This window comes from Emys orbicularis, chromosome 2 (genome assembly GCF_028017835.1).
Source record: "Emys orbicularis isolate rEmyOrb1 chromosome 2, rEmyOrb1.hap1, whole genome shotgun sequence".
Classification (NCBI taxonomy): domain Eukaryota; kingdom Metazoa; phylum Chordata; order Testudines; family Emydidae; genus Emys; species Emys orbicularis.
The window spans coordinates 298,882,922-298,894,785 of NC_088684.1; the positions used below are offsets into that span (position 1 = coordinate 298,882,922).

General features: G+C 48.8%; 1 long non-coding RNA gene across 1 annotated transcript; it reads right to left on the reverse strand.

Annotated features, from left to right (window-relative positions):
* Positions 1 to 1,097: 1,097 nt before the first annotated feature.
* LOC135874068 (uncharacterized) lies at positions 1,098 to 6,361 on the reverse strand. Its single transcript, XR_010561140.1, has 2 exons — positions 5,752 to 6,361; positions 1,098 to 2,817 (listed from the first exon to the last, which is right to left on the reverse strand). It is a non-coding gene; the product is annotated as an uncharacterized LOC135874068 (long non-coding RNA).
* Positions 6,362 to 11,864: the final 5,503 nt, after the last annotated feature.

Below are 11,864 nucleotides of genomic sequence, written 5' to 3' on the forward strand. Positions count from 1 at the left end.
AGCCTCTCTGGGGCCGCGATTCGGACCTGATACAATTTAGGGCTTTTCCTGTTATTGCTAGAGGCTCCTGCACGGCCCCCCCTACTTGCGGTTTTCACTATACAAGACTCTTCTGCTTTACTAATTTTCCATAGCTAAACTCCTGTTATCCTAGGTCAGGTTACCCAACTACCAGTAGGCGTTGGTTCCTCTTTTGCTTCTGTTGGCCTTTTGATTGAGCCATACAGGTTTTACATTATGCCACACAAGCTTACAAATCTTGCTTATACCTTTAATATTAAGCAGGCCTGCCATGGCCTACTGTTGCCAGCTTAGCAATAGGAAAAATCCAGAGTAAGGCGTATGGGGGTCCCCAAAATCCTCAACAACTCCCTCCTTTTGATGCTTATTCAACAGCATCAACTTCCTCGATATGAATGTTCATTAAAGCTTGGACCTCAGGTTTCTCTTCCAGGGGCGTTTCATATTCGCCACAGTAGGGTATTTCCAGTGAGTCATATACTGGATCTTCTGGTTCAAACACAGAAGTTCGCAAAGGGGCGAGGGGCAAGGGGTGAGGGGGTGGTGGAGGGAAGGACAATACTGCAGGTCGGGGACGGCAACGTGTGCAGCAACAATAGCATACACAGGTGCCCAACAACAGCCCACCACCGATGAGCCCCCAGAACAGAAACCCATGTATATCACGAGCTAGGGTGTTGGGGTTGGGGTCAGTCCTCTCACCCCCCTCCCTACCCTCTGACCTAATTTTCGAGGAGTGGGTGTTTGTTTGGGTAGAAGGGTGCTTGGTGGTTTCCGCAGGGGTGGTACTCGGCCCTAGTTTTGGTACATTTCTTAAGACTTGGACTATGTCATTTTCCGGGGGATTTCAACAAAGGCTTAAGGGGGGGGCTAGTTTGCAGATAGCTGGAGTTACGAAATAGGTCATAGATTATGCAAAGGAGAAATTGCATGAGTCTGTTTGCATTTAGCTAAAGTTACCTATTGCTTCACACAAGCGATTATTATATTTTATTAGCCATGAACATATTTTACCAGTACTGCTGGGGGGTCATTTCCTCCTCTGTTGGTACTTTTGCATAGCCTCACAAACTGATTTTTGGTTCAGGCTTTTAGGCCTACCCCATTACCCACGAAAGTCCTCAGTATGGCAGATTTCTAGGGAAGATGTTTCAGGGTCTTCAGGTAGGCATTACTATTTTTATTTAGAATGGAGGTCATTGGGCAATACTTAGCACACAAGTTTATACTAAGGTGGTTAACAGTTGGGTCTGAAAGATTATTAACATCAGTGGAAAAGAACAGGGCCCTGAGGGGTGGTTGTGGCTGGGGCTGGGATATGAGACAAACTTTACATAAGCAGCACAATAAGGCAATTAACAATTTACAATAAGCAGCTAAAATAATACCAAGCAAAATTTTTACAACTATAGAAGTGGAAAGGCTGGGTACAAGCTGAGCCAATTCTTTAGTAAGAGGGATGGCTGGGTTGAGGGACACATAGATTTGGGGCATACCAGGCCAGGTAATAAACGGCTGCCTTGTGCAGTGGTTAAGTTAAGACTGTATGGAATGGGGATTTGGGGCTGAGATGGCAGGGCACACCCATTCTTTTTGCTAAACAATAATTTTCCCTCTGGGTCCCTTTTAATTGCTTCTCCTTCCCAACAGGTCATGTCCAATATATTGATCATTTCCCCAGGATGCAATTTGCGGAGGCAAAATAGCTGTGGGGGTTCCAAGGGCCATAATGACCACAAGGTTCCGATACCCACCCAGATATGTTGAGCAGCGAAATCATAGGGAGTGGTGATAAAATGGCTAGGTTCATGGGGTGGTTTAACTTCCCATACCTGCCGGTGGATAACCCAGTCCCATAGACAATTCGCCCAGGGTTTTGGCACAAGTAAGTGCACTGGAGCCCAGGTGCCATTTACCGGTTCCGAAGCTTGGAAGGTACATACAACAGATGTTTTATTTATTGTCCAAATAGCGGCTACTTTAGTTAGGCCATGCAAAGCTCCTTCCACCAAACCTCTTTTTCCTTGATAAAAACTTTCCCACTGCACAAGCTGGGCCAGTTGAATGGCCGCTCTCTGAAAATAATCAGGGTACTAGGTAGTTATTTGGAAAGCAGAGAGGGAAATGAGAAAGTGGTGGTTCTCATAGTAGCATTTAGCACAATTCACCACTGTAAACAACAATTCCATCGGTAGGATGTGCTATACCACATTCGTTGTTCCGAGACTTGAATCTTTCTGAGGCTATGGCCAAACAGATTTGTATGGGAATTGGAGAAGATACAAGGGGGAGTAGCTGGGGAGCGGGGACTACAACAATGGGCAACCATATAGAGCCAGAATACACTGCAATACGACACAGGCCAAACCGAAGGCTACTGATTGGCCAAGATTTAAAAAAAACAAAAACAACACAAAAAATTACTTTTTTTTTCCCTCCCCACCCCAAGTTCGTTGAGGAGGAGAGGCTGAAAAATATTAAAAGTTTCATCTTTAGGTAGTTTTGGCTAGCTTCCGCAAGCTATTCTTCAAGATTTCGTAGTCTCAGTTCACTTAGCTGTCCGGCAATGAGGCTGCAAGGGAGGGGTTACCAGCACAATCACCTTGCTTGGTTGGAGGCTTTATTATGGCCTCAGGTGGAGAAGCTGTTTTCTTAGCAAGGTCCGAAGGCTTAATGGATTGGTCAGCGGACAAGAGTCCCACAGCATGGGGCGAGGGCAGTTCTTTGCTGATGGACCCTTATGCAAACCCAGTCTCTGGTTTCCGCGAGTGGCAGGACTGCTGTATATAAAAAGACCTAACACATTTTGTTAGTGCCTGACTAGACTATTGTATAATTTATTAAATGACTGTTTATTTGAACTAGGCCAGCAGGGCACTGTTGGTAGTTGCATTGGGTGCCCTGGTAAAAAATTTTCACGAGGGCTGAATTTGGTCCCTTGATTGGGGGTGGCCTTCAAAGGGTATTTGGCCATATTGGATCTGTGAAGCTGCACACATACTGGATCTGTGAAGCTGCACATAGCTCTTGTATAATCAGTTCAGATATGCCAGACCGTGATACAAAATTCTTAAGCAAAAGCTCCACAACAGCCCCCGCATGACATATTCTACCAATGCAAAACTGTTGTAAAACCTTCATCCAAGATCCTGCATCTGCCCCCCTTTACAAAAAAATACACCACCAAAACTAACACACACTTATAATTATAACTTTTAAACATTTGAACAAATTAATTTAAATATCCAAAACAGATTTAAAATTTTCCATTTTAAAACAATTTAAACTTTGCAAAGCACTAAATTACTTTAAAGATTAAATGCTAAATACCAAAACTAAACAACACTAGTTTATTTTGTTTGGCAAAAATATTTCCCTTGGTTCCATAACCCCAAAACAACATTAACTTATCTTAAACTTATAAACAATAATTATACACACCAGGAGTGTTTTTTAACAAATTTAACTAACCTTTTCTTATAGTCAAATGATTTTACCTTAATAACCTTTTGCCTGGATTACTTACAGACACTCCCAAAGGAATGGCTGCAAAGAAACCAAGAATTTCCTTTTTAACATTTATTCATAGTTTCACCGCTTATGCCATTTGTGACGGGTTGGATTACAGAAACCCACTTGGGAGCTGCCACCCAATGTACCAAGACTACTTCTGCTCCTGCTTTCCCTGCCAGCTTAGGACTCCAGCACCCTGTCTTGCTGAGCCAGACACTCCAGTTTGCTCTAACACAGACCCCGCTGAATCACTTGTCCCAAAGCTGCAAGTCTACCTGAAAACAGCTTACAATAGTGTGCTTGTCTCTAGCACTCAGATGCCCAAATCCCAATGGGGTCTAAACCCAAATAAATCCGTTTTACCCTGCACAAGCCCATGCAGGGCAAACTCATAAATTGTTTGCCCTCTATAACACTGATAGAGAGATACATTTTATATTTCCAGTTTTAGATACAAGAGTGGTACAAATCAGATGACTATACTTAGTAGATTATAACCTCTGTAATGATACCTTACAAGAGACCTTTTGCATAAAGCATATCCCAGTTGCGTTATATTTACTTATCACCATATTTTTTTTTAAAACTATTTCAGTTACATTATATTGACTTATTATGTTTCTATAAAATTATATGGACTTTACATTACACCACTATTTAAGCAATTATTATTATGAAAGGAAAAAGGCAAGAAGCCAACTCTGCAATTACTTAATTTTCACCAGCAACTACAGAGTTAACCCCTCAACCCCCCCTCTCCTGACTTCCTCAAACTGCGGTTGTCTGCCCGCTTGGGCCCAATCCTTTTTTCTTATGGGCACAGGCATTGTTTTACTATTAATTCAGCAGGGAGGGTGGGCTGTTTTTACCAACCCTCCCTGTAGAAGAGGACCAATTATTTAACAAAACAATTATTATTATACTTAAAGAGTGGTTAAACAACACAACAACACTAAAACACTTGCTATTATGCTTGAAGAATAATTAAACAACACTAAAATTTATATTACACAAATTAGAACACTGCAATAAGCTCTGCTCTCTCTTCCGGGGGAGAGCAATCCTTCCCTCTTGCTCCTTTTTAAACCTGGGTGTAGCCTCACCCCTTTCAACATTCACACCACTGGGGAGGATTTATAAGGGAGGTCCTCGCATGCACCCTGTCCGGCAACGAGTTATCAATCCGCCCCTGAGGGGAACGGGGTAGGATGCCCGATTGCCCCAGGTTTTGGCAAACGATTTCCAGGGGCTCCCCTTCACACACAGCAAGGGGAGGGAGCTCACTCCACAGTGATCCAACCCACACGCGAGTTCTTGCTCCAGAGGAAGATAAGATTCGGGGAAGGGTTTTGGTCGTAGGTCAATCACACAAAATTTAGGAAAGCTTCGGTCACCGTACTCTCCTCCCCCAGTAGAGAGCACCGGCCCGTCTTCAAGAGTACGGGATGGGATACTCTACTACCTAGGAGTACTAGGACGGATTCCTTAGGGGCCCCCCCGCTCTCCGAGCAAGGAGGTGGTCGCCGTACACTCCTCCCCCAGCAGGGAGCACCAGCCCGTCTTCAAGAGAACGGGATGGGTTGCACCACTGCCTAGGAGTACTTGGACGGTTTCCCGGGGCCTTCCCGCTCTCCGAGCAAGGAGGGACACAATTGTCACTTAACTGGGTAGAAAAGGGTGGGGACCTACTACTTTACTTTACACAAAACGGGGGTCTCCGCTACTTCACTTTACGGTCCCTTACCCCGCCCGTAGCAGGTCCCGGAACCACCTTACGACCTACAATCACACCACACCTAATTCGGGATCTTTGCTATAACAGTCCTTTCCAGCCCCCAGCCGATTGCTAGTGGGAGTCCTGTTAATCCCCGGGCCGCAGGTCTCATTAGTTCACACAGCCTATTGCTAGTGTGGTCCACCAGCCTATTGCTAGTGGGAGCTACTCCGGCCCCTTCGGCTGCACCGGGTCTTCCTGGATTACGCCCCTACTCCTGTTGAAGTCCAGGCAGTGGATTCCGCCCCTACTCACTATGGGGTCCACTTTCCCGGGGTGCTCCTGCAGCCGGTCCCTCACCTCCCTCTGAGATAACCACTGCCCAGAGGGATATGGCCACAAAGCTAAGCAAGCAACAATATAGAAAGCTTAAAAAGGCAAAGCATAGGAGTTTGGCGTACTTCTTGTTCTTATTAAGATTAGAAACCCTTTCAGTTGTTTACCTCTAGTCCTTGGGCCACTTAGTTCTTGAGTCAGTGGTGGTTTCCTTTATGTCCCAGAGAGATCACCCAGCCTATTCAGCCTCTGTTTCTGCCTGAATAATCTCCTGCCATCCGAAACTTGTTTTTATTCTGGGCTGGCACTCTAAAAGTGTTTAACTGCCAGACGGATGTCCCAGTAATTTCACCGAGGCTGTTCCAAAGAAACCGTTGGGTCTAAGACCTTGTGTACACACCACAAAACAGACAATCCCTACGCCCTCCCCCCTAGCTTATAGCCTAAGAGAGCGCAGCATGATGCAAGAATTTAAACAGACAAGTTACAGAACAGACACACACAAAACGAACAGGCGTCAGGCAAATGAGTCTTACCTCAAAAGGTTCGGATCACAGCGCGCCCTCACCTGAACCCAGAGCCTATGGGCAGCTCCCCACCGAAGCCCAAATAGAGACAAGGGTCTCTTACCTGGCGCCTGGGATCGGTGTGGAAGCGGTCCACGGTCCTCCGGTCCGGTGGGACCCCACGCAGTCATTTTAGTTCACAGACTCATAGCCTGAGGCCAGTTTATTGACATACAAACCAGTACGCACTGGGGTGTGGTCCGGAGACCAACACACCAGCAACAGCTCACCAGCTTCTTTTATTTCATTAAAACACAAACAGGGTACAAACAATACGTCATGAGTTAAGAAATTGGGGACCAATTATAAACCCTGGGCATTACCGGGCGAATACCCTCCTCCGCCTGTCTGGATAATGGATATTGGCGGATCCTGGGGAGGGGCTTCGCTGGGTTTACACGGATTTTAACCGGTTGAGCAGAACCAATGCGCCCAACCTGGTTGGCATGTTTTGCCCATAACGTGGGTGAGACCTTTGCCAGCAATTCCTGTTGCAACAAGGAAGGGCTGGACTGGGTGTCCCCCATCGGAGCCTGCTCTTCCTGCAGCAGAGCTAAAACTGTATTCTGTGCAGGATCGGGCACCTCCAGAAACACCCCGTCTGGGGAGCAAAAAATTGTACAATTCAGTTTACACAGCAAATCCTTTCCCATCTTATTGTACCACATAAAATACGCATCAAACTGACCCTGGGGCACCGTGTTGGCAAGAAGGGCTTCTCTAAGGTGCACCATCCTGTCAAGATCAAAGCTACCCTCCAGGGGAAACTGCAGTTTTGGATTATCTCTAGTGTACCAGTTCCACTTATCTAAATATTTACACGTCGACGATCCACAATGTACGTACATATAAGCAGCAGGCGTGCCTTTGGGTGGGACCGGCAGGATTTTTGATCCTTTGGCCCCCATTCTTTCACAGCTTACTTTCACTCAAGCCAATCACACCAGGATGCTAACTCGGGGGTTACCACAGTTCTACACTAATGGCCCAACTTCAGGCCTGCCCTTGTTTCATGGCAGGAACACAAGGGAGCAGGTTCCCAGGTATTTTCTCTTCTGGTGAACCTACAGGAAAGCGGACAAGGGGGGCGGGCTGACTGGACAACCCGTGGTCCCCGTACGTCCCTCTCCAGCCCTGGGCACCAGCCTTCAAGCCAACGGTGCTGCAGTAGCTTTTGAGCCGACGGTACGGTTTCCTGGGGCTTCCCTCCTCTCCGAGGTAGGGAAGGGAGCTTATTGCTCCGGGGGGGACAAAAGGGACCCCGTGGCCTTTTACAAGGCAGTGCTCAAAGAGCGGTCACTGGGTCATGGGGAAGTGGAGGGGTAAGGGTAACGGGATGGGGAACACACAAGCACCCTGACTGGTTAGCCACCCGTGGCTATGTCCCTGCTTTGTGTGTTTTGGGGTGCTGGGCATAGGGGGTACGGTGGGGGGTACTGGCAGTGGGGGGGTGGGGAGGTCTATGTGTGTCAGGTCATTGGGCGGCAGGGTCTGTGTGGGGCGCTGTGCAGTTGTGGTACTGGGGCTGTGGGGGGGAGCTGGCCAGTGGAGGAGCTGTGCGGGGGCACTGGGCACAGGGGTCTGTGGGTGGGAGGCGCTGGGCAGGGGGTGATGTGCTGGGCGCTGGGCAGTTGTGGTGGGGAGTCTCGGGGGGGGTCTTTGTGACGGGTTCCCTGAGGTGCAATCTGGAACTGGGGTACCGCTGAGCCCTCTGTCCCACCAGGCTGGGCTCCCTCTCACTCTGTGATGCTGTGACAAGCTACAACTCTCTGGCAGGTCCTGCACTTACAGAGACATTCACACGCAGGGACACACTCTGCTGAGTTACATGAATGCTTTCGCCAGCCACTCATGAACCAACAATAGAGAGACTCCAGCCAATCCCCCCAGCCTAGGACCCCAGGGCTGTACCATCTTGCCCTGGGCAGAAGCCTGAGTAATGTAAGTTTATTACCCAGTCCGCCACTTCTACAAAGGAAAATGGACGTGCCCCGGCCCTTGCACCCTGAGCAGATTTCCCAAGCACTCAACCAAACCGCACTGGTTTAGGTAAAGTATAAAACAGATTTATTACCTACAGAAAGAGAGATTTTAAGTGATTATAAGTAATAAGCATCCAGATCAAGGTTGGTTACCTAAGAAATAAAACAAATTTGCAATCTGAGTTCTATAACTAGCCAGGATTTGAATCAAGGAGTTTCTCACCTTGATAAATGGAACAAACAGGTCACAGATCTTCAGTACGCAGGTTGGAATCCTCCTTCCAGCCTGGGATCCCCTCCCCCGTCCAAAGCCTTTATCCACCAGACGTCCGTCCAGGTGTTGAGTTGTGGGAGAGTGAGACCAAGTCATGTCACTTCTCCTCTTTTATAGCTTCTTCCAGCTTGCTGGACATGTCTATGCTAGTGAGGTGGCTCAGGCAGTCGCCATTGGCTACGTGCTCTCTCTGAGAAGTCTCCTTTGTACACAGATCCTGTGCCAGTCCTTGTGGGTGTGGATTCCGTTTAATGGGTCGTCAGCATGTCTGGTTTCCTCATTGTTGCACCTGAAAGCCTGGTTGTAGGTGTTTCTAACTTCACAACACATTTCAGTAACACACACACAGCAAAACTTCATAACTTCCCATACAATGACAGCACATACCATCCAACAGGATATTGATGTTCCACAGATTAAGGCTTTTAGAATGATACCTCACAAGGCAAACTTTGTACAAAACACATCATAATTATATGAGAGTGGTGCTGCTTTCAGGCACAGAGTGCCACAGCCTCTGGGTGGAGGGGTGCTGGGCATAGGGGTCTGTGGGTGGGCGGGTGTGGTGGTGTGCAGGGCCCTGTGCAGCTGTGGTGGGGGGATCTGTGGGGGTCTCTGGGTGGAGGGGCGCTGGGCATAGCAGGTCTGGGGGCACTGGGCAGAGGGGTTTGTGTGTGTTCTCAGTGCGGGTGGCGCTGGGCATAGGGTTCTGTGGGCGGGAGGTGCTGGGTGGTGGTGGTGGTGTGCAGGGCCCTGTGCAGTTGTGGTAAGGGGATCTGTGGGGGGTCTCTGGGTGGAGGGGCGCTGGGCATAGGGGGTGCAGGGGTGCTGAATGGGGGTGTGTGGAAGGTGGCACAGGCCCACCCCCAAGGGGAAAGGGCGCACTGGCAGCGCAGGGCCAGGCGTGCCAGTGTGCGTCTGGCGGCTGCCAGTTTGTAAGCACTGCCCTCACACTGGGCTGGGAGTGGGGCTGCTCCCACCGCACCATGCCCCATTACCCCCGGCCAGCCCCTCGCTCCAGGAACCCATCCCTCCACCCCACCCACCATGTCCCCTCTATGTATTGCTTAGGTATCTAGGTGGTGGGACAAGGGTGTGTGATCTTTGCTCAGATCCTATGGGGCAAGTGAGGCTGCCCCAGCTGCTGGCACATAGACAACGGCTGAAACCCTTTGTAGCCTGCAAACCAGGAGAGCGGTGTCTCCCTTTCCCGAGAAGCAAGGCGAAGGCCGCAGGAGGGGCGGCGGGTGTGTCGGAGGTTGGGTGGCTGGGAGCAGTCAGTCTGCTGGGGGGTCACTGAAGGGGGATGGTGGGGACCGGGGGGCTCTGGGGTTCCCTTAACCCCAAGATGGACTTTACTGAATATTCCTGCTCTCTGTGCTAGCAAGTTCTGTTCTACGCTGTGTTCCTGCCAACTAATAACCCTTCCGCGTCACATGCTGGCTGAGTCCCTGCAGACTGCGGAGTTGGGGGCAGGACCCCTCTGGCATCCCCAGGAGCCCAGCCCGGGCGGACTTGCTGCGGGACGCGCACAGGGGGCTGAATGCTCCGAGGCGAGACCCAGGAAGGCCGTAGCCGAGAAGGCTCAGAGGGGAGGCGACACCAGAGTCCCGGCCGGTTCATTCAGAGCATCGAGCCTGTGACTGCAGGAAACCTCAACCTCACCCCCAGAACATGGCTCCCTCTGCCCCACTCCCCACCACGCCCAGAGCATGGCTCCCCCTCCCCCGCCCTGCCCCACTCACCGCCCCAGAGCACAGCTCCCCCACCCTACCCCACTCACCCCCCACCCCCAGAGTGCAGCTCCCCCTCCCCTGCCCTGCCCCACTCACCCCCCACGCCCAGAGCATGGCTCCCCATCCCCTGCCCTGCCCCACTCACCCCCCACGCCCAGAGCATGGCTCCCCTCCCCCGCCCTGCCCCACTCACCCACCCCTGGATCGAAGCTCCCCCGCTTTGCCCCACTCACCCCGCCACGCTCAGAGCATGGCTAGCCCCATTCACCATCCCCGAATTTTTAATATTTTGGTGCAGAATTCCCCCAGGTGTATAATTTAGCATTCTTTAAAAATATCAGTAAGATATAAGGTTTAGTGTTTATTTTAACATGGCTGTGCCAGATATAAATGTATAAGGTAAAGCAAACCCTGCTCTCTCCCCTCTAAGGGATGGTGGGGGTGAGTGGGAGGGAGAGAACGAAAGAAAAAGGAAAAAACGTTAAACCCTTAGGTAAAATTAAGGCATTAGGTATTTCTATTGCTCTGCTGCACGCATGTCTGCCTTGGCCAAATTGCCAGCCATAAAAAGCTTATTCGGGTTCAAAGCTTTGGTTTTCGGCAAACATACTTTTGATTGAAGGAGTTGGTTGTTGTGTATCATTATCCCAAAGATTGGTATCAAGTCAATTGCGATTGCAGATACACCTGCCGTGGCCTTGGCAAATTAAACCAGCAATGTGTGACCTTTGTTTTACACAGGAATCATTCTTCTAAGGAAGAAATTAAGCCTCAATAAAGCCTCTGCTACCCGCAATCATGATTATTATCATTATAGGTCTTGATTTATCATTTCAGTAGAAATGGCTACATGTATTCCTTATCAAAGTTTTATAATTTCCTTTTATCTATGCAAATAAAGCATGTGTTAACAGAATTTTTGTTAAACATTTGGTTTTTTAATAGGATATGAATATTTAAGAAAAACACCTTTGAGGTTTCTAACTGTGACAGTGTACCCCATAAGGCTTTATGGGGGGGTGTTTATAAATGTATGTATGACATAACTGGAATATGTTTTGTGCTGCCTGTGCCATGTAACATATCTCCATAAAGGTTATGGTCTACTATATCTATTCATCCTATTTGTACATATATATCATTTTCTACTTGAGGTTAAGAATATGGGCTGTATGCTTGCTTGGTTTCTAAGTAAGCTTTGTGAGGCATTTGGTCAGCTTCTTTAGGAAGGAATTCACCAGGTTAAGTACCTGATCAGGAAACACTTGGGGAACAATACATCTTGGAATGCTCCAATCCACATAAGAAGTCTTCCTGGAGACATGCAAGATACCATGTGGACAGTGGCTTCGGCCTGTAAAGACTGAGTCATGCAGGGGCATGTGACTTGCCCAGGTGACTCCAGAACTCCATCTTGGAGCTGGACTTTGCATAGGAGGGAGGAGGGGGGTCTCCACTCACAAGAGAGAGTCTATTTAAACCCGTGGGAGACCCCTCCATTTGGTCTTCAGCTGGCTAAGGAAGGAGCCTCTCCACCCCGCCAGGATACTTGAAGGGAACTGGAACAAACGACAGTAACTACAGGGGGTGTGAGAGATTGCTGGACCCAGGCTAAAAGGAGATTAGCCTGTAAAAGGGAGCATTCTGGAACTGGTGAGGAACTTATCTGTATTTAGTTTGATTAGACATAGATTTGCGCATTTTATTTTATTTTGCTTGGTG